General features: G+C 38.5%; 1 pseudogene; it reads left to right on the top strand.

The window, feature by feature from the left end:
• The first annotated feature begins 273 nt into the window (after nt 1–273).
• The window catches only part of LOC148843853 (uncharacterized), a 28,303-nt pseudogene continuing 7,211 nt past the window's right edge, over nt 274–21,365 (top strand).

Here is a 21,365-nt window from a genome sequence, read left to right as displayed (position 1 = left end):
TCAACTAAGTTTTTAAAGTTCTGATTTTGAGATTTTCCACCATCTAACCGATTGCTCCTTGAGATTTGTTGGTCTTGATTCTGTTAAGAACATAAAGGGGGCTTGCTTGAGTGAAAAAAAGGGCAAAGAAAGGTGGGATCATCATCGAGAAAAGTCAACCATCTGATTTGAGTGCAAACACGTGAGGGAGTGTGTGAGGAAAAAAAAGAAAAAAAAAAGAAAGGTGAGGAACAAAATTCATTTATTTCCTACGAGTTTTTGCAGGTTATAAACATGAGCATTGAAGGAGAACCACAAGAGATCGACACAAAATTATTCATAAGGGCTGTTAACGAACAATTTAGAAAGTTGAATGCAAGGCTGGATGATTTGCAACCCCCATCTATTTCTAAGTCCACTAGAAGACCTGTGTTTGAGGAAGAAGAGGAAGATGATTCGGATTTGGAGGAATCAAGTTCTAAACGAGGCAAGAAGGTTGTTTCCAAAAGAGATCGTAGTTTGGGCAGCATAAAGATGAAGATTTTGACTTTTCAAAGAAATAATGATCCCGAACTATACTTGGAGTGGGAAAGAAAGGTTGAGCACATATTTGATTGCCATGATTACTCCGAGGAGAAGAAAGTAAAACTAGCAGCCGTGGAGTTCACATATTATGCAAGCATAAGGTGGGATCAATTGGTGATCAATCGGCGTAGGAATGGAGAGAGGCAAATTCGGTCATGGGAAGAAATGAAATTGGTAATGCATAAGAGGTTTATACTTAGCCATTACTATAGAGATTTGCATAGAAAGTTACAAGGGCTGGTTCAAGGTTCCATGAGTGTAGAGGACTATTACAAAGAGATGGAAATATCCATGATTAGAGCAAACACAGAGGAAGATCGAGAAGCAACAATGGCTAGATTTATTGGCGGCTTGAACAAGGAGATTGCTAATGTGATGGATCTACAACACTATGTGGAGATGGAGGAGCTATTGCACAAAGCCATTAAAGTGGAGAAGCAAATTAAATCAAAATGGCTCAGATTTGGTTCTTCATGGAAATCTAATTAGAAAGACAACAAAGCTACCTCAAAAACAAAAGAGGAAGCAAAGCAAAAGGATTTGGTTGTTGTTCCTAAGAGTAAAACCAATACTAAAACTTCTTCGAAGTCACGTTATGTTAAGTGTTTTAGGTGCCAAGGATTCAGGCATATTGCCTCTCAATGCCCAAACAAAAGAGCTATGATTATGTTGGAGAATGGAGAAATAGAAAGTGCTAGCTCAAGTGAGGGTGAGATGCCACCATTGGAGGATTGTTCTGATGTTGAAATTGCAGAATCCGTGCATGGTGATTTGCTGGTTACAAGGAGAGCCCTAAGTATACAGCCTAAGGATGATGGTGATGAGGAGCAACATGAGCATATTTTTCACACAAGATGCCATGTAAGGATAAGGTATGTACTATGATTATTGATAGTAGAAGTTGTACTAATGTTGCTAGTACGTTGTTGGTAAATAAGCTGAACTTGCATACCATAAAGCATCCTAAACCGTGCAAATTGCAATGGTTGAATGAATGTGGAGAAGTGAGGGTAACCAAGCAAGTTCTATTTTCCTTTTCAATTGGCAAGTATAAGGATGAGGTTCTATGTGATGTGGCACCAATGCATGCTGGTCATATATTGCTTGGCTGACCATGGCAGTTTGATAGGAAAGTTACACGTGATGGGTATAAAAACCGTTATTAATTGTTGTACTAACCCCTCTCAAACCTTCGCAAGCTTATAAAGATCATATTAGAATAGCAAGAGAGTGCAAAATGAGAGAAGAACAAAAGTGTGAGCGAGAGGAAAAGAAAAAGAAAGAAAGTGAATAAGCAAAAGCAAAGAGAGCAAGTGAGACCGAGAGGAAAGGTGCAAGTGGAAAGAGTGAGGCTGAGAGGAAAATTGGGGAGAAAATGTACAAAAAGAAGAGAAAAGCAAGGGAGTGAGTGAAAAAAATGTGGTTAAGAGTGTCATGATTGCAAGGTAGCAACTACTTGTACTTATGTACAAGGATGTTTACTTTTCTACTAATGACCCAAACCCCTCTTTGCCTAGTGTTGTTGTGTCTTTATTGCAGGAATTTGAGGACCTATTTCCCGAGGTGATTCCCCATGGATTACCTCCCTTAAGAGGTATTGAGCATCAAATAGACTTCATACCCAGTTTCGCCATACCAAATCATCCTGCTTATAGAGCTAATCCCAAGGAAACAAAAGAGATACAATGGCAAGTGGATGAGTTGGTGCAAAAGGGTTTTGTAAGGAAGAGTCTTAGCCCATGTTCAGTTCCTATCATCTTAGTCCCAAGGAAAGATGGAACATGGCATACATGTGTGGACTGCCGAGCCATTAACAAAATAACCGTTAAGTATAGACATCCTATCCCTAGATTAGATGATATGCTTGATGAATTGCATGGCTCTTGTTTGTTTTCTAAATTTGATTTAAAGAACGGCTATTATCAAATTCGCATGAAAGAGGGATATGAATGGAAGACAACATTTAAAATTAAATATGGATTGTATGAGTCGTTAGTAATGCCTTTTGGTTTAACTAATGCACCTAGTACATTCATGAGGTTAATGAATCATGCCTTGCGTGCTTTCATAGAGAATTTTGTGGTAGTTAACTTTGATGATATTTTAGTTTATAGAAAAAAATTGGATGAACATGTGAAACACTTGCATGCTGTTTTTAGTGTGTTAAGAGAGCACCAATTGTATGCTAATCTTAAGAAATGCACGTTTTGCATGGAATCTGGTGTTTCTTGGATTTGTTGTTAGTTCGTAGGGTATTAGTGTTGATGAAGAGAACGTAAAGGCAATAAGGGACTGGCCTTCACCTAAGAATGTGAACGAGGTAAGAAGTTTTCATGGTTTACCAAGTTTTTATCAAAAGTTTGTTAAGGATTTTAGTTCTATTGCTGCACCTCTGAATGAACTTGTTAAAAAGAATGTTGTTTTTAAGTGGGATGAAGTGCACGATCGAGCTTTCAAAACTATGAAAGATAAGCTAACTAATGCACCTTTGTTGTGTTTGTCTAACTTTGGTAAAGCTTTTGAGGTAGAATGTGATGCATCTGGAATTGGAATAGGGGCTGTTTTGATTCAACATTCCAAACCAATTGTTTATTTTAGTGAAAAACTAAGTGGGGCAGCCTTGAATTATCCTACTTATGGCAAGGAACTTTATGCATTAGTGAGGACTCTTCAAACATGGTGTCATTACTTGTGGCCAAGGGAATTCATCTTTCATTCTGATCATGAGAGCTTGAAGTTCCTAAAATCTCAATGTAAGCTTAATAAAAGGCATGCTAACTGGCTAGAGTTCATAGAAACGTTTCCTTATGTGATCAGGTATAAACATGGAAAGGAAAATGTCATTGCTGATGCTTTATCTAGGAGGTACGCATTACTTACATCTTTGCAAACTAAGTTACTTGGTTTTGAATTGTTTAAAGACTTGTATGCTAATGATTCTGATTTCAGCCAAGTATGAAATGCATGTTATAAATGCGTGTTTAATGATTTCTATAGGCGTGAAGGATTTCTGTTTAAAAAAGATAAATTGTGTGTGCCTATTTGTTCTATTCGTGAGTTGCTTGTTAGAGAAACTCATGGAGGTGGCTTGATGGGGCACTTTGGTGTACAAAAGACTTTAGATATATTGTGTGAGCATTTTTGTTGGCCTAATATGAAGCATGATGTACAATATGTTTGTGATAAGTGCATTACGTATAGGCAAGCAAAATCCAAAGTTAAACCGCATGGCTTGTATACCCCTTTACCAGTGCCTAACCAACCCTAGATTGATATTTCTGTTAGACAGATTTTGTATGCCCTTAGCTTCAATCAGAATGATGTACATTATGAGTTTATTGTAAATGAATAAAGTACATATTTGATTCATGTTCCTTTGAATTGTTTCTGTGTAATACCCAATGAGACTCGTGTTAGTTTAGAATGTTCATAGCCAGTGGATCGGTCTGGGGAGACCTATCCTGATAAAGCTAACACTAATGTGCCCCCAAATTGGTTGGGGTGGCCTATCTTAACCACAAGGGTGAGACCCTAGGCACATACAGTGTAGGATTAATTGAATCTTTGAACCAGACCAGATTTCTAGTATTGTCCTGGACGTTGAAGATAGATGGGTAAAATTGGAAAGTTGCATCCGACCCCTAGACTCGATTATGATACTACACTATGTGTTGGATTGGGCTATCTTTGATGTACCAATCAGTGAGATCCTTAGTGGGGGTCAAAACCTGGGTATGTTGGGACAGTCTGAGAATTCATCTGAGTGGGTGATCATAGCGACAGGATCAACCCCTTTGTCGGACAAAGGTAATGACCGGGGATGCACTCTCACTAATGGAAACCAACACTACCGGCAGCCGATTTCAATCATTGAGATTTGTTTCGAAAAATATATTTTATATGAGATATAAAAGTATATACATGTATTACAGTTTCCAAAATGTTTGCAATAAGGTTTTAATTCCCGGGATCCATATAAGCAGAGAGTGCAACACTGTTCCCTGCAACCGAGGGAGAGGTCCTCTTTCGTCGAGCAGTGTTTGATCATTATGGGCTGAGAGGTTGAGTGTAAGACCATAGAGGGTAATACCTGATGGGTTAATCTTGCATCTGCCCACAGTCCCTAGGTGTTACAAGGTGGCTTGGCTTAGGGACCACTTAGGGTAAGTGTTGGGCCCATAAAGACCATATGATGGGTTTCAGGGGGTGCATCGTCCATAACAATGTATTCGGCTAGGCCTTGTAACAAAGGTTGGGCTGAACCCATGTGGCTGATGTATAGATCAATGCTTGGGTTCTACGCCATACAAGGAAGCCCAACTGGGTAGCGGTTAGGAAGGCTAAGTGAGCACTTGACCTTAATGGGCCTAAAGCCCATTTCGAACTGAGCTGTTTAATTAATTAAATATGGGGCAAATTCTGAGATGGATTAGAAGATAGGATAGGGTCTTAATCCTATCCACTCAAAGAGTTCAGATCTAAATGTGATTTGGATCTGGAAACCTCCTACTGAGATTAGGAGAAGGCTGATCTAATCTGCAGATAAGATAAGGGTTTATCCTTATCACCTAAAGGGATGTCTGATGCAAATATGATCTGGATCAGCAACTCCTAAGGGGATTAGGAGCTGATCCTTTAAGGTTACAAAAGAAGGAAGGGGCGGCAGCCTTTAGAAAAACACAAGATCATCAGATCACTGCAAGTCTTTAGAGTTGAAATCACAAAAGAGAGAAATCAAGATTCGATCTTGATATCAGTTCCTTGTGAAAGGACTGATAGGAAGTTGTGCTTACGTACCATCCTGCTATTTCTTACGAATGAATAGGTTCTTGGAGAAGAACACTGTTGATTCTGCTCCATCCTACATTGCACCATCTTCAGTGGGAGCAGTCTTTGGATCCTTCCTTGGGCGTGAACACCTTTGTTGGGAGATACTATTTCTCCGTATCAGGTATAATCCTCTCTTACTACTTTTTTTTTTAGATCTGGTTCAGTTTATGGTTCAAAATTGATCATTGAAAATATGATTTTCTAAATAGGGAATGCGGTTCCCAGTTGAAGGGAGATAAATTTTTTTTGAAATTCGCCCACCTTATTCTACAAGATTTGGGCATCCATATGATGGATCTCTCATCCTTTCAGTGGTATCAGAGCCATGGTTTAAATCTTGAACCAATTCTTTTCAGATCTGAACCTGCGCAAATGAGCAGAAGGCGTTCTACCCAATTTGCACAGATAAGGGTTTTGGGAAATTGTTCTCAAAATTATGGGCAAATAATCTGAAATTAATTTTTATAATCTAACTATTGTTTAGAATTGTTCTTTATGATTTTCTTGATTTATGGGATGCTCGTACAAAAGGAGATCGAAATCTTGATTTACACAGGAAACCTGCGATTTTGCAGTTTCTGGATTATTTTATTACATTTGGTCTATAAAATAATTTTTTTATTTATTTTTAGACTGAATGTATAGGTATTCGATCTGATGTAATTATTGATAGAAATTAGGTTTTCTATTTATTTTGGATCGAAGATAGAGGTGCAGAGAAGGAGATTTCGCAGATGGGAGAATCGCAATCTGCGATTTGCAGTTTATGAAATTGCAAACTATGATCTAACCTCTATTTTGGAGGATGGATTGTGCGAACCTAATTTAATTTCAAATTATTTAACTGATTCTTGATTTTCTTTTAACAATATTTAATTTCAAATTAATTTCTTGAATTAAAGATTTAATTAAAGATCAAACCCTAGACCCATTCGAACCAAGATTGGTTCAAAATGTTTGGACCGAATCTAGGGTTTGATCAAGGCTGAATTTCAGCCCTAATTTTTCCCAAAATGGGCATGAGGATTGATAATTAATTGAATGTTTAATTCGGCCCAACCTGTAAAGGCCCAGTTTTAAATAGTTAAAACTACTAAAAGCTCACTTAACAGATAAAGCTATACGGGCCGAACCCATCAACCCCAATTCGACCCATATACCTAGATAATATTAATGGTTAATATTATGGATTAAAAAAATGGGCTTCAAACGGGCTTTACAGATATTTAATTGATTGGATCAATTTATCCTTGCATGTGATGTATGGATGTGTGATGTGCTACGTACATGAGCCATAAGTCCTTGGCCCATGCTCAATCGATAGTGGCTCTTGCGCACACCATGGCTGAATGCACATCATTGCCATGGTGTCCCTTTTGGTCATTGGATGACCTCCCTCAGTGGTGGGCCCCATACCTCATGGAGAGGTTACGTGTAGAACCCTAGCCAATTTGGGCGCACCGATATATGGCTTTATGAAAGTCAGTGGGAGCGACTTTGGTTTGACCTAGATCAAACTAGGGCGTAATTTACAGTTCCCGCGAGCTAATATGAGTGCATGTGATAGGGAGATTCATATGATGAACTCTCTAAAGGCCTTCCATCATTAGCATGAGGATGGGCCCTTCAGTAATGAGGAAATGCACCAGAAAATGGGCTATCCATTTGCTGTTAGGATTGTCTAAATGTTTCATAAGATGATAGGGGCGTCATAGACCGATGTGGGAGAGCTTCACCAGAAAATGAAAACTCTCTCACGATACCTTGGCGTTCACGAATATGATGGGTTAGCACTCACTAGACAGAAAGGTTTACCTAAAAACGGCTCTGAACCTTGTCTGACAGAGGCCAAAGGAAAAACTCATATGATGAGTGGATGTGATCCATCACAGAAAGGTGGTGGGGTTATGCAGCTGAAACAGTTAGCTCCATGCACCCAATGTGATTTTCCACATTTCCAGAGACAACTCACAGTCTCCGTCGCTGAGAAGAGAGGCATAGATGAATAAATGGGAATAGAATGTAGATTAAAATCCATATCTATGTAATGAACATGAATCAAATTAAGTTGCAGACTGATGTTTGCTCTTTTATTAGAAAATGACAAACAGACAATTTGCAAAGTTTCTTGATGAAGGGCCCAAACTATGCCGATTGGTACAGGAACCTTATGCTAGTCCCGACTTCTGAAAAGTTGGACAAAGTGGCTAAAAATCCTGCCCTAGAGCGTTCGGGTGATAGGGCTTCTGAGGCCCAAAGGAGAGACTATCAAGAATGGGAGGAGAAAAACTCCCTTGCCTGCTGCTATATCATTGCCTCATTGGACAACCCAATACAGAGGCAGTTCGATCAGATCGAACTTGCCAAGGACATATTGGACAGTCTTAGGACAATGTATGAATAGTAGAATCGTTCTACTCAGCAGAAGGTCTTGAAACAGTTCATGACCGCGCAGATGTCAAAGGGCCAACAAGTTCACGACCATTATCTTCGGATGATTGGTTACATCAACAAACTGGAGGCTCCTAGATCCGGGCTGGACCTTGCGACCCAGATAGACGCTATCCTCAATTCTTTGCCTTCTTCCTTTAATCCGTTCATCATGAACTATAACATGAACAAGCTGAATGTTAGCTTGCAAGAGCTCAGAAATATGTAGCAACGAGCAGAAGAACTGATTAAAAAGAATGAGCCTATAGCTATGCTTGTTGAAACTAGCAAAGCAGACAAGACAAAGAGGAAGGCAAAGAAGCCTTAGAAGAAAGCCACTAAGGGTAAGAAGCAGAAGAAAGACAAAGCATCATATGCCTGTCACTTCTACAAGAAGACCGACCACTGGAAAAGGAACTGTCCTGCCTACCTGGAATCCAAGAAAGGTAATTTCGAATCTTGTGTTGTAGAAACCAACTTATTGGTAGCTTCTGTGTCCTGGTGTATTGACTCTGGGGCTTCAACTCATGTGTGTAACTCACTGCAGGGGTTCAAGGTAAGCAGAAGGCTGAGTGAAGGAGAAGTTATGCTCTATTTGGGGACTTCTACAACTATTGCAACCACGACCATTGGAACCGTGGAGTTAATTTTTAGAAAATGAACAATTGTACTGAAAGATTGTCTTTATGTACAAAATTTAAGAAGAATTTTGATTTATGTCTCAAAACTATGTGCGGATGGTTATTCAGTCTTTTTAAGTAATACAATTACTAGTAAAAGAAACAACAAATTCATCGCATACGAAGAACTAGAGAACGGTCTCTATGTTCTACATCCTTCTCTAGAGACTAACATAATCGAAATTACGTCGGCTAAAATCCCCAGTAAAAGAGTCTGTGATGCAGTTAATCCCACATGCCTGTGGCATTATCGACTTGGCCACATCGGTGTTGACCGAATCACAAGGTTGGTAAATGATGCTCCTTTGGATTTTCTAACTGTAGAAGATCTTCCCACCTGTGAACCTTGCCTACAAGGTAAGATGACAAAATGGCCATTTAACGGTAAGCTGAAAGATGTACAGGCACACTTGACCTTATACATACTGATGTATGTGGTCCCCTGAGTGTTAGGACACGAAATTAGCACGTGTATTTCATCACCTTTACAGATGATTTATCACGATATGGTTACGTGTACCTAATGAGACATAAGTCTGAATTCTTTGAAAAGTTCAAAGAGTTCAGACAAGAGGCCGAGAAATAGTTAGGGAGAGAAATTAAAGCACTTCGATCAAATCGAGGTGGCGAGTATCTCTCTAACGAATTCAGGGACTACTTAAACGACAATTAGATAGTATCACAATTGGCTCCTCCTGCTACACCACAACTTAACGGTGTTTTAGAGAGAAGGAATAGGACCTTATTGGATATGGTCCGATAACTTCTCATACACTCAGAGTTACCCACATCCTTTTGGGGCTACGCATTATAAACTATGATTTACGTGCTGAATCGAGTTCCAACCAAATCGGTTCCGAACACTCCATATGAACTTTGTGAAGGGAATGAGAGATCCATCACATGGACGCCCAAAGATTGCGGAATAAGGGGCAAATTTCAAAAATTTTTCTCTCCCTTCAACTGGGAATCACATTCCCTATTTAGAAAATCATATTTTCAAGGATAAATCTTTAACCTTAAACTGAACCAGATCTGAACCAAAAGGAATGGGAGAGAATGATACCTGATACGGAGAAGCAATATCTCCCAACGAAGGTGTTCACGCCCAAGGAAGGATCCAAAGACTGCTCCCACTGAAGATGGCGCAGTGCAGGATGGAGCAGAATCAGCAGTGTTCTTCCCCAAGAACTCTGTCATTCACAAGAAACAGCAGGATGGAACGTGAGCACAGCTTCCTTTTCAATCCTTTCTCAAAGAATTGATGTCAAGATCCAATCTTGACTTCTCCCACAGCTGGAGATCGAATTGGCAAACAAGGCGGCAATAGCAGGGAGGCGGCAAGAGAGTATTCGCAGGGTGCAGAATTCTCTCTTCTTGATTTCAGCACTAAAGAGGATCTGATGTGTTTCTTGGTCTCTCTCAAGGCTGCCACCCCCTCCTTCCTTTTGTTAACATGAAAAGATCAGCTCCTAATCCCATTAGGAGGTGCTTATCCAAATCATATTTGGATCAGCCTTCTCTTCTGATGATAAGGATAAACCCTTATCTTATCTGCAGATTAGATTAGCTTTATCCTAATCTTATTAAGAGGTTTCTAGATCTGAATCACATTCAGATCTGGACTCTCTGAGTGGATAGGATTAAGACCCAATCCTAACTGCTAATCCATCTCAGAATTCGCCCCTTTAATTAACTAAATTAATAGCCCAGTTCGAAATGGGCTTTAGGCCCATTAAGCTTATGTGCTCACTTAACCTTCCTAACTACTGCCCAGTTGGGCTTCCTTGTATGGCGTGGGACCCAAGCATTGATCTACACATCAACCACATGGGTTCGGCCCAGCCTTTGTTATAAGGCCTGGTCGAATACACTGCTAAAGACAGTGCACCCCCTGAAACCCATCAAATGGGCTCTATGGGCCCAACACTTACCCTAAGTGGTCCCTGGGCCAAGCCACCTTGTAACACCCAGGGACTGTGGGCAGATGCAAGATTAGCCCATCAGGTATTATCCTCAACGGTCTTACACTTAACCTCTCAGCCCATAATGATCATACACTGCCCGACAAGAGAGGACCTCTCCCTCGGCTGCAAGGAATAGTGCTGCACTCTCCACTTATATGGATCCCGGGAATTAAAACCCTTTTGCAAACATTTTAGAAACCATAATATATATACTTTTATATCTCATATAAAATATATTTTGCAAAACAAATTTCAACGGTTGAAATCGGTTGCCGACAGTCTTGGTTTCCAACAGTGAGAGTGCATCCCCGATCATTACCTTTGTCCGACAAAGGGGCTGATCCTGTCACTATGATCACCCACTCAGATGAATTCTCGGATTGTCCCAACATACCCAGGTTTTGACCCCCGCTAAGGATCTCACTGATTGGTACATCAAAGACAGCCCGATCCGACACCTAGTGCAGTATCATAATCGAGTCTAGGGGTCGGGTGTAACTTTCCAGTTTTTCCCATCAATCTCCAAGGTCCAGGGCAATACAGGAAATCTAGTCCAGTTCAAAGATTCAATTAATCCCACACTGTATGTGCCTAGGGTCTCACCCCGGTAGCAGTGAGAGATGTCCCACAAGTTCAAGGTAGTGACCAACCTAGAATATCCACTCGGGTATCCAGGCCATCAGTCTGTTATGGTTATGACCAGGATAGTTACCTGGTGGAAACCTTGACTGGTGAGAAGGATACCGTGACTTATGCAGAAGCTATGTTGGACATAGATTCCCAAAAGTGGGTGGAGGCCATGAGAGCTGAGTTGGACTCAATGGAGACCAATCGAGTCTGGACTCTAATAGACCCGCCCTCCGGGGTAAAAGCAATTGGTTGCAAATGGATTTACAAGTGGAAGAAGGGCCCCGATGGTAGAGTTGAGACTTTCAAAGCTCATCTGGTGGTGAAAGGGTACACTCAAAAAGAGGGCATCAATTATGAGGAAACCTTTTCGCCCGTGGCCATGCTTAAATCCATTAGGATCCTGTTAGCTGTAGCAGCATATCATGATTATGAGATTTGGCAAATGGATGTCAAAACTGCATTCCTGAATGGAGATCTTACTGAAGATATCTACATGTAGCAGCCGCAAGGCTTCATTGCTGCTGGTCAGGAATACATGGTATGTAAACTCAATAAATCCATTTATGGACTTAAGCAAGCTTCTAGAAGTTGGAACATCCGTTTTGACTCTGTTGTCAAATCGTTTGACTTCAAGCAACATCCGGATGAGCCTTGTGTTTATAGGAAATCCAGTTGAGATAAGGTTACCTTCTTGGTTCTGTATGTAGATGACATTCTACTCATTAGGAATGATGTAGCAATGTTAACTACGGTGAAAGTATGGCTTTCACAGCAATTCTCCATGAAAGATCTTGGAGAAGCCTCCTATATATTGGGTCTTCAATTCTATAGAGATAGATCGAAGCGGATAATAGGATTATCCCAATCTGCTTATATTGACAAAATAGTCAAAAGATACAGCATGGAAAACTCCAAGAAAGGAAATGTCCCTTTCAGGCACGGAGTCACTCCCTCCAAGAAGATGTCTCCCAAGACGTCTGAGGAGATTGAGGGCATGAAGGACGTTCCCTATGCCTCTGTCGTAGGGAGCATCATGTATGCCATGCTGTGCAATCGGCCTGACATTGCTCAAGCAGTAAGTGTGGTAAGCAGATCCAAGCCAACCCAGGGCAGGAGCACTGGATTGATGTGAAAAACATACTTAAGTACCTTTGAAGGACAAAAGAGTTTTGTATGGTATTCGATGGTAGCTCACTACAGATCCAAGGGTATACTGATGCCGATTTCCAGTCGGATCCAGATGATAGAAAGTCTACATCTGGATATGTTTTCACAATAGGATCGTGTGTTGTTTGCTGGAAAAGCAACAAATAGGAGTCCACAGCAGACTCTACGACCGAAGCTGAGTACATTGCCACAAGTGAGGCTGCCAAGAAGTCGTGTGGATGAAGAAGTTCATTCACGAGTTGAGAGCAGTTCCGTCCAGCACATCACCCATCATGTTGTTGTGTGACAACAATGAAGCCATTGCTTCGGCTAAGGAGCCATGAGCCCACTCGAAGTCAAAGCACATCGAGAGGATGTACCACGTACTGCGGGAGATTGTTGGTAGAGGGGATGTCCTGATTTAGAAGGTGCATCAGCAGAAAATGTAGCAGACCCATTGATGAAACTACTATCACAGAAAGTGTTTGAAAAACACATGGAAAGCATGAGACTCCGGCTTATACCAGATTGGACCTAAGTGCAAGTGGGAGCTATTAGACAGTTTTTGTATGCCCTTAGCTTCAATAAGAATGATGTACACTATGAGTTTATTGTAAATGAATAAAGTACATATTTGATTCATGTTCCTTTGGTATGTTTCTGTGTAATACCCTTAAACTGGACACTTAATGAGACTCGTGTTAGTTTAGAATGTTCACAGCCAGTGGATCAGTCTGGGGAGACCTATACTGATAAGGCTGACACTGATGTGCCACCAAGTTGGTTGGGGTGGCTTGTCTCAACCGTCAGGGTGAGACCCTAGGCACATACAGTGTAGGATTAGTTGAATCTTTGAACCAGACTAGATTTCCAGCATTGCCCTAGACCTTGGAGATTAATGGGCAAAACTGGAAAGTTGCACCTGACCCCTAGAATCGATTATGATACTACACTAGGTGTCAGATTGGGCTATCTTTGATGTACCAATCATGAGATCCTTAGTGGGGGTCAAAACCTGAGTATGCTGGGACTGTTTGAGAATTCATCTGAGTGGGTGATCATAGTGACAGGATCAGCCCCTTTGTCAGAGAAAGGTAATGGTCGGGGATGCACTCTCACTAATGGAAACCATCACTGCCAGTAGCCGATTTCAATCGTTGAGATTTGTTTTGCAAAATATATTTTATATGAGATATAAAAGTATATATATATATATATATGTATTATGGTTTCCAAAATGTTTGCAATAAGGTTTTAATTCCCGGGATCCATATAAGCAGAGAGTGCAATACTGTTCCCTACAGCCGATGGAGATGTCATCTCTTGTCGGGCAGTGTTTGATCATTATGGGCTGAGAGGTTGAGTGTAAGACCATAGAGGATAATATCTGATGGGCTAATCTTGCATCTGCCCACAGTCCCTAGGTGTTACAAGGTGGCTTGGCACAGGGACCACTTAGGGTAAGTGTTGGGCCCATAAAGCCCGTATGATGGGTTTCATGGAGTGCACCGTCCATAACAGTGTATTCGGCCAGGCCTTGTAACAAAGGCTAGGTTGAACCCACGTGGCTGATGTGTAGATCAATGCTTGGGTCCCATGCCATACAAGGAAGACCAACTGGGCAACAGTTAGGAAGGCTAAGTGAGCATTTGACCTTAATGGGCCTAAAGCCCATTTCGAACTGGGCTGTTTAATTAGTTAAATATGGGGCGAATTCTGAGATGGATTAGTAGATAGGATAGTGTCTTAACCCTATCTACTCAGAAAGTCCAGATCTAAATGTGATTTGGATATGGAAATCTCCTAATGAGATTAGGAGAAGGCTGATCTAATCTGCAGATAAGATAAGGGTTTATCCTTATCACCTAAAGGGATGTCTGATCCAAATATGATATGAATCAGCAACTCCTAAATGGATTAGGAGCTGATCCTTTATGGTTACAAAAGAATGAAAGGGTGGTAGCCTTTAGAAAAACACAAGATCATCATGTCACTACAAGCCTTTAGAGCTGAAATCATAGAAGAGAGAATTCAGCATACCTACAAAAATACTCTCTTGCCGCCTCCTTCCTGCCACCGCCTCACCTGCTAGTTCGACCTCCTCTTCAGTGAGAGAAATCAAGATTCGATCTTGATATCAGTTTCTTGTGAAGGGACTGATAGGAAGCTATGCTCACATACCATCCTGCTATTTTTGCGAAGGAATAGGTTCTTGGAGAAGAACACTGCTGATTCTACTTCATCCTACACTACGCCATCTTCAGTGGGAGCAGCCTTTGGATCCTTCCTTTGGCGTGAACACCTTCGTTGGGAGATATTATTTCTCCGTATCAGGTATAATCCTCTCCTATTGCTTTTGTTTCAGATCTGGTTCAGTTTATGGTTCAAGATTGATCATTGAAAATATGATTTTCTAAATAGGGAATGTGATTCCAGTTGAAGGGAGAAAAATTTTTTTTGAAATTCGCCCACCTTATTCCGCAAGATTTGGGCATCCATACAATGGATCTCTCATCCTTTCAATTTCTAGGATTTTGTTTTAGGGTTACCAAGGTCTCAAAGTGGTAAGGACAACATATTTGTTATTGTTGATCGGTTTAGTAAAATGGCTCATTTCATTGCCTGTTCTACAACCAATGATGCAATACATATTGCCAACTTATTCTTCAAAGAAGTTGTTCATTTGCATGGTTTGCCTAAGACAATTGTTAGTGATAGAGATGTTAAGTTCTTAAGTCATTTTTGGTGCACTTTATGGAATAAATTAGGAACTAAACTCTTGTTTTCTACTGTTACACATCCTCAAACGGATGATCAAACTGAAGTAGTTAATAGGACACTCACTACTTTGTTGCGTGCTATCATTCAAAAGAACTTAAGGAAGTGGAAGAAGTATTTGCCACATATTGAGTTTTTATATAATAGGTAGGTTTATTCTACTACTTCTTTTTCTCCTTTTGAAGTTATTTATAACTTTAATCCTTTAACTCCTGTGGATATTTTACCTTTGCCTACTAATGAACATGCTAATCTTGATGGCCAAAAAAAGGCAGCTTTTGTGAAGGATTTACATGCCAAGGTTTGGGCTAACATTGAAAGGAAGAATGAGCAATATGCTAAGCAAACTAATAGGGCATTTGAAAGTTGTTTTTGAACATGGAGATTGGGTTTGGGTGCACATGCATAAGGAGAAGTTTCTTACACAAAGGAAATCAAAATTACAGCCTAGAGGAGATGGACTTTTTCAAGTCTTGGAAAGAATCAATGATAATGCCTACAAGCTAGATTTTCCAAGCAACTATGGTAATATTAGTGCGACTTTTATTGTTGCCGATATATCTTTGTTTGATGTAGGTGATTAAAGGACGAATCCTTTTGAGGAGGGAGGGAATAATGGAGATCGAGGTGCTGGCTAAATGGCTCAAGCTAATATTCTCAAACATTCTTAAGATCCTCTGCAAGGAATCGGTGGTCCAATGACTAGGGCAAGGACAAAGAGGATGAAAGAGGCTTTACAAGGCTTAATCATGAAAGTGCATGACAAAGAGGCTTTACAAGGCTTAAGACCAAGGCACATGGGCATGATGAGAAAAGGTCAATCCACATGGAAATATGTATTGATGGGCTTATTTTGTCTTGTTGGGCTTGTTTTTGTCTGGTTTTGTTTGATGGGCTTATTTTGTCTTGTTGGGCTCGTTTTTGTTTTGTTTTACTTTGACTTTTCTATGCTTAGTTGTCATTAATTGTAGTCTTTTAGAAGGATTCCTATATCAGGGCAAATTTGTTTTCCTAAATTAAAGGGGATCCTCATTAGTTAGGAGTTTCCTTATAAGATAATGATGTTTACATGCCTATATAAAGGCTATAACTATATAATATGAGAGACACATATGATCAATAATATTGAGGTATTTTCAACAAGCTTAGCCTTGCCTTCTTGTGTTTTTGGTAGAATACAATATCTTAACTTATCAAGGGAGTGATCAACCTTTGTGACATCTTCAAGATTGGAGTATTAGGACTTAGTTTCCTTAAGGTTTTAATCTGATCAACTATAACTTGTTTTCTAGCTTCTGGGTGCGCATAACAACTTGATTCTAGAACAGGTCATCAAATCAAACGAAATCCAAAAAACAAGGATCAATCCAAACAATCCTACCATTTAAACAAACTAAGCAACTCAAAGTAGAAACCTGACATAGCCAAATCAACCGATAAGAATCAAGCGTATTACAACTCTAAAGTCAGTATTCTACCTTAGGCGAACCCATCATATCTACATAAGATAAATCCATTTACTTAGACTTATAACGGAAACCTAGTAAGAAGTTATCCACACTATTTAACAAATCCAGCCAAACCTATCGAGACATTAACTAACAGATACCATCTATGCAAAACATAGCTAAAATCAACTAAAAACAACCCATGATTTACCAAACAAACGTAACCTATCAAGACAAAGGCAAATTAAAGACAACAAAGCTAAAATTAGATGTAGACAATTTTTGAGGACTCGCTTTCAAACTAGTTGATCCAGATACAAATGAAACCAACTCAACATAGATAAACCCATCTGGTAAACATCAATTATTGTTAAGGTTAATCAAACCATTCAATGAAATTCCACAAAACTGAGGCTGGCCAAACCTAGTTGAACCAATTAAACATTATCGAAAATTAACCAAGCCCTCTCCAATCAACCAATCATCAACCAAATCTATGCCCACTAACAATCCTTATTAGAGCACTAAACTCCCTTTACTAACTTAACTGAATGCGACATTCCAAGATAAAATAGGAAAATAATATAACTCATTTAAAAAGGAAACCTAGACCTATTCAAACAAACCAATAAACCTTGATAAATCCACACAATACCTTCTAAACGGTCTAATAGAATTCAAGGGAAAAACTTGACAGAATCAATTTAACCTATAGGAAATGGGCATATTACAACTCTAGTCACTATATTCTAAATTAAACAAACCCATCGTATTTAGAGAAAATGGGAAATCAATTTAACTCCTTTAGAAAATGAAACCTGCCCTACTCAAATCAAACGAAAGCCAAAAAACAAATATCAATCCAAACAATCCCACCGTTTAAACAAACTAAACTACTCAAAACAGCAACCAAAAATTGTCAACTCAACCAATAAGAATCAAGCGTAATACAACTCTAAAATTAGTATTCTGCCTTAGATGAACCCATCATATGTAGATACGATAAATCCACTTTCTGAGACATACAATAGATGCCTAGTAAGAAGTTATGCATATTATTTAACAAATCCAGCCAAAGCTATCAAGACATTATCTAAAGAAGACCATCTATGCAAAACGTTGCTGAAATGAACTTGAAACAACCTAAGATTTTCCAAAAAAAAATTAACCTATCAAAACAAAGACAAATTAAAGACAACAAAGTAGAATGTAGATACAGACAATTTTCGAGGACTCACTTTCAATCCTACCGATCCAGATACATATGAAACCAACTCAACATAGGTAAACCCATCTGGCAAACATCAAATATTGCTAAGGCTAATCATACCATTCAATTAAATACCACAAAACTAAGTTTGGCCAAACCTGGTAGAACAAATTAAACATTATCGAAAACTAACCAAGCCCCTGCCAACCAACCAATCATCAACCAAATTTATACCCACTAACAATCTGTATTAGAACACTAAACTCCCTTTACTAACTTAACCGAATCCAACATTGCAAGATAAAGCAGTAAAAAAACTCAAATAATTTAAAATGGAAACTGAGACCTTCTCAAACAAACCAATAAACTTGGACCAATCCACACAATACATTCTAAATGGTCGAAAAGAATTCAAAGTAAAAGCCTGACGGAATCAATTTAACCTATAGGAACCGGGCTTATCACAACTCTAATCACGATATTCTATATTAAACAAACCCATCATATTTAGAGAAAATGAAAAATCATATCAACTCGTTTACAAAATGAAACTGGTCCTACTCAAATCAAAGGAAAGCGAAAAAACAAGGATCAATCCAAACAATCCCACCGTTTAAACAAACTAAACAACTCAAAGTAGAAACTTTACATTGTCAAATCAATCGATAGGATCAAGTGTATTACAACTCTAAAGTCACTATTCTACCTTAGATGAACCCATCTTATCTAGATAAGATAAAACCACTCACTCAGACTTATAAAAGAAGCCTAGTAAGAAGTTATCAACATTATTTAACAAATCCAGCCTAATCAATCGATACATTAAGTAAAGAAGACCATCTATGTAAAACGTAGCTGAAATCAACATAAAACAAATAATGGAGATCGAGGTGCTAGCCAAATGGCTCAAACTAATATTCCCAAAAAGTTCCTTTGCAAGGAATCAGTGGTCCAATGACTAGGGCAAGGACAAGAGGATGAAAGAAGCTTTACAAGGCTTAATCATAAAAGTGCATGACAAAGAGGCTGTGTTAGAAGATTCTAAAACTGTTCTAAAAGTTTCCAAAGCTTCACCAAGAATAATCACTTATCTTTATATGCAAAACGGTGAGCAAGGCTTGTATCTTGAAGAAGAAAGCTAAAGCTTGGAATCCATGACATAAGATGTATTGATGGGCTTGGCGCATGGACATGATAAGAAAATGCCCAATTCACATGCTAAGATGTATTGATTGGCTTGTTTTGTCTTGATTTGTTTTATTTGCCTTTTCTATGCTTAGTTGTCATTATTTGTAGTCTTTTAGAAGAATTCCTATTTCAAAGCAGATTTGTTTTCCTAAATTAAAGGGATCATCATTATTTAAGTGTTTCCTTATAAGATTAGGAGTTCCTTTATAAGATAATAATGTTTACATGCCTATATAAAGGGCACAACTATGTAACATGAAAATCAATCAATAATATAGAAGTATTTTCAGCAAGCTTAGCTTTTCCTTCTTGTGTTCTTAATAGAATACAATATCTTGACTTATCAATGGGGTGATCAACCTTTGTGGCGTATTTAAGATTGGGGTCTTTAAGGACTTAGTTTTCTTAAGGTTCTAATCTGATCAACTACAACTTGTTTTCTAGTTGTAGGTGCGCATAACAACATGATTCAAGAGTTCCTAAAGCATGTCATCTAGTGGGTTCTTATCAACAACCCAAGATTTTCCAAACAAATGTAACCTATCAAGACAAAGCGAAATTAAAGACAACAAAGATGAAATTAGATGCAAACAATTTTTGAGGACTCACTTTCAAACTAACCGATATAGATACAAATGAAACCAACTCAACATAGAGAAACTCATTTGGTAAGCATGGATTATTGCTAAGGTTAATCAAACCATTCAAAGAAATCCCCCGAAACTAAGTATGGCCAAAACTAGTAGATCGAATTAAACATTATCGAAAACTAACCAAGCCCTCGCCAAGCACCAATCATCAAAAAAATCTATACCCACTAACAATCCTTAATAGAACACTAAACTCCATTTACTAACATAACCGAATCCAACATACCTTGATAAAAGTAGGAAAAAAACTGAATCCGTTTAAAAAGGAAACCCATACCTATTCAAACAAACCAGTAAACTTGGATCAATTCAAACAATAACTTCTAAACGGTCTATAAGAAATCAAAGGGAAATAGTGACAGAATCAATTTAACATATAGAAACAGTGCTTATCAGAACACTAATCACGATATTATAAAATAAACAAACCCATCATATTTAGAGAAAATGAGAAATCAAATCAACTCATTTAGAAAATGAAACCGGTCCAACTCAAATCAAACGAAATCCAAAAAAAAGGATTTCAAAACAATCCCACCATTTAAACAAACTAAATAACTCAAAGCAGAAACCTGGCATATCCAAATCAACCGATAAGAATCAAGCGTATTACAACTCTAAAGTCAGTATTCTACCTTAAACGAATTAAACATTCAATGAAATACCACAAAAACTGAGTTTGGCCAAACCTAGTAGAACGAATTAAACATTACGAAAACTAACCAAGCCCCCCACCAACCAAACAATCATCAACCAAATCCATACCCACTAACAATCTGTATTAGAACACTAAACTCCCTTTACTAACTTAATAGAATCCAATATTGCAAGATAGAGCAGTAAAAGAACTCAAATCATTTAAAATGGAAACCTAGACCTTCTCAAAAAAACCAATAAACTTGGGTCAATCCACACAATAATTCTAAACGGTCTAAAAGAATTCAAAGTAAAAGCTTGACAGAACCAATTTAACCTATAGGAACCGGGTTTGTCACAACTCTAATCACAATATTCTATATTAAACAAACCCATCATATTTAGTGAAAGTGGGAAATCAAATCAACTCATTTACAAAATGAAACGGTCCAAATCAAATCAAAGGAAAGCGAAAAAACAAGGATCAATCCAAACAATCCCACCGTTTAAACAAACTAAACAACTCAAAGTAGAAACCTTACATTGTCAAATCTATCGATAAGAATCAAGCGTATTACAAATCTAAAGTCACTATTCTACCTTAGACGAACCCATCTTATCTAGATAAGATAAGTCCACTCACTAAGACTTATAACAAAAGCCAAGTAAGAAGTTATCCACATTATTTAACAAATCCAGCCTATGTTATCGAGACATTAAGTAAAGAAGATCATCTATGTAAAACGTAGCTGAAATCAACACAAAACAACCCAAGATTTTCCAAACAAATGTAACATATCAAGACAAAGCGAAATTAAAGGCAACAAAGATGAAATTAGATGCAAACAATTTTTGAGGGCTCACTTTCAAACCAACCAATATAGATACAAATGAAACCAACTCAACATAAAGAAACCCATCTGCTAAACATGGATTATTGCTAAGGTTAATCAAACCATTCAACGAAATCACCCAAAACTAAGTATGGCCAAAACTAGTAGATCTAATTAAACATTATCGAAAATTAACCATTCCCTCGCCAACCACCAGTCATCGAACAAACCTATACCCACTAATAATCCTTATTAGAACACTAAACTCCCTTTACTAACTTAACTGAATCCAATGTACCTTGATAATATAGGAAAAAAAAAATCCAATCCATTTAAAAAAGAAACCCAAACCTACTCAAACAATCCAGTAAACTT

This window comes from Nelumbo lutea, chromosome 8, assembly GCF_056320005.1.
Source record: "Nelumbo lutea isolate HS-2025 chromosome 8, American lotus-T2T, whole genome shotgun sequence".
NCBI lineage: Eukaryota > Viridiplantae > Streptophyta > Magnoliopsida > Proteales > Nelumbonaceae > Nelumbo > Nelumbo lutea.
Note: the sequence above shows the minus strand (reverse complement) of the source record. Positions and strands in the feature narration are given on the sequence as shown.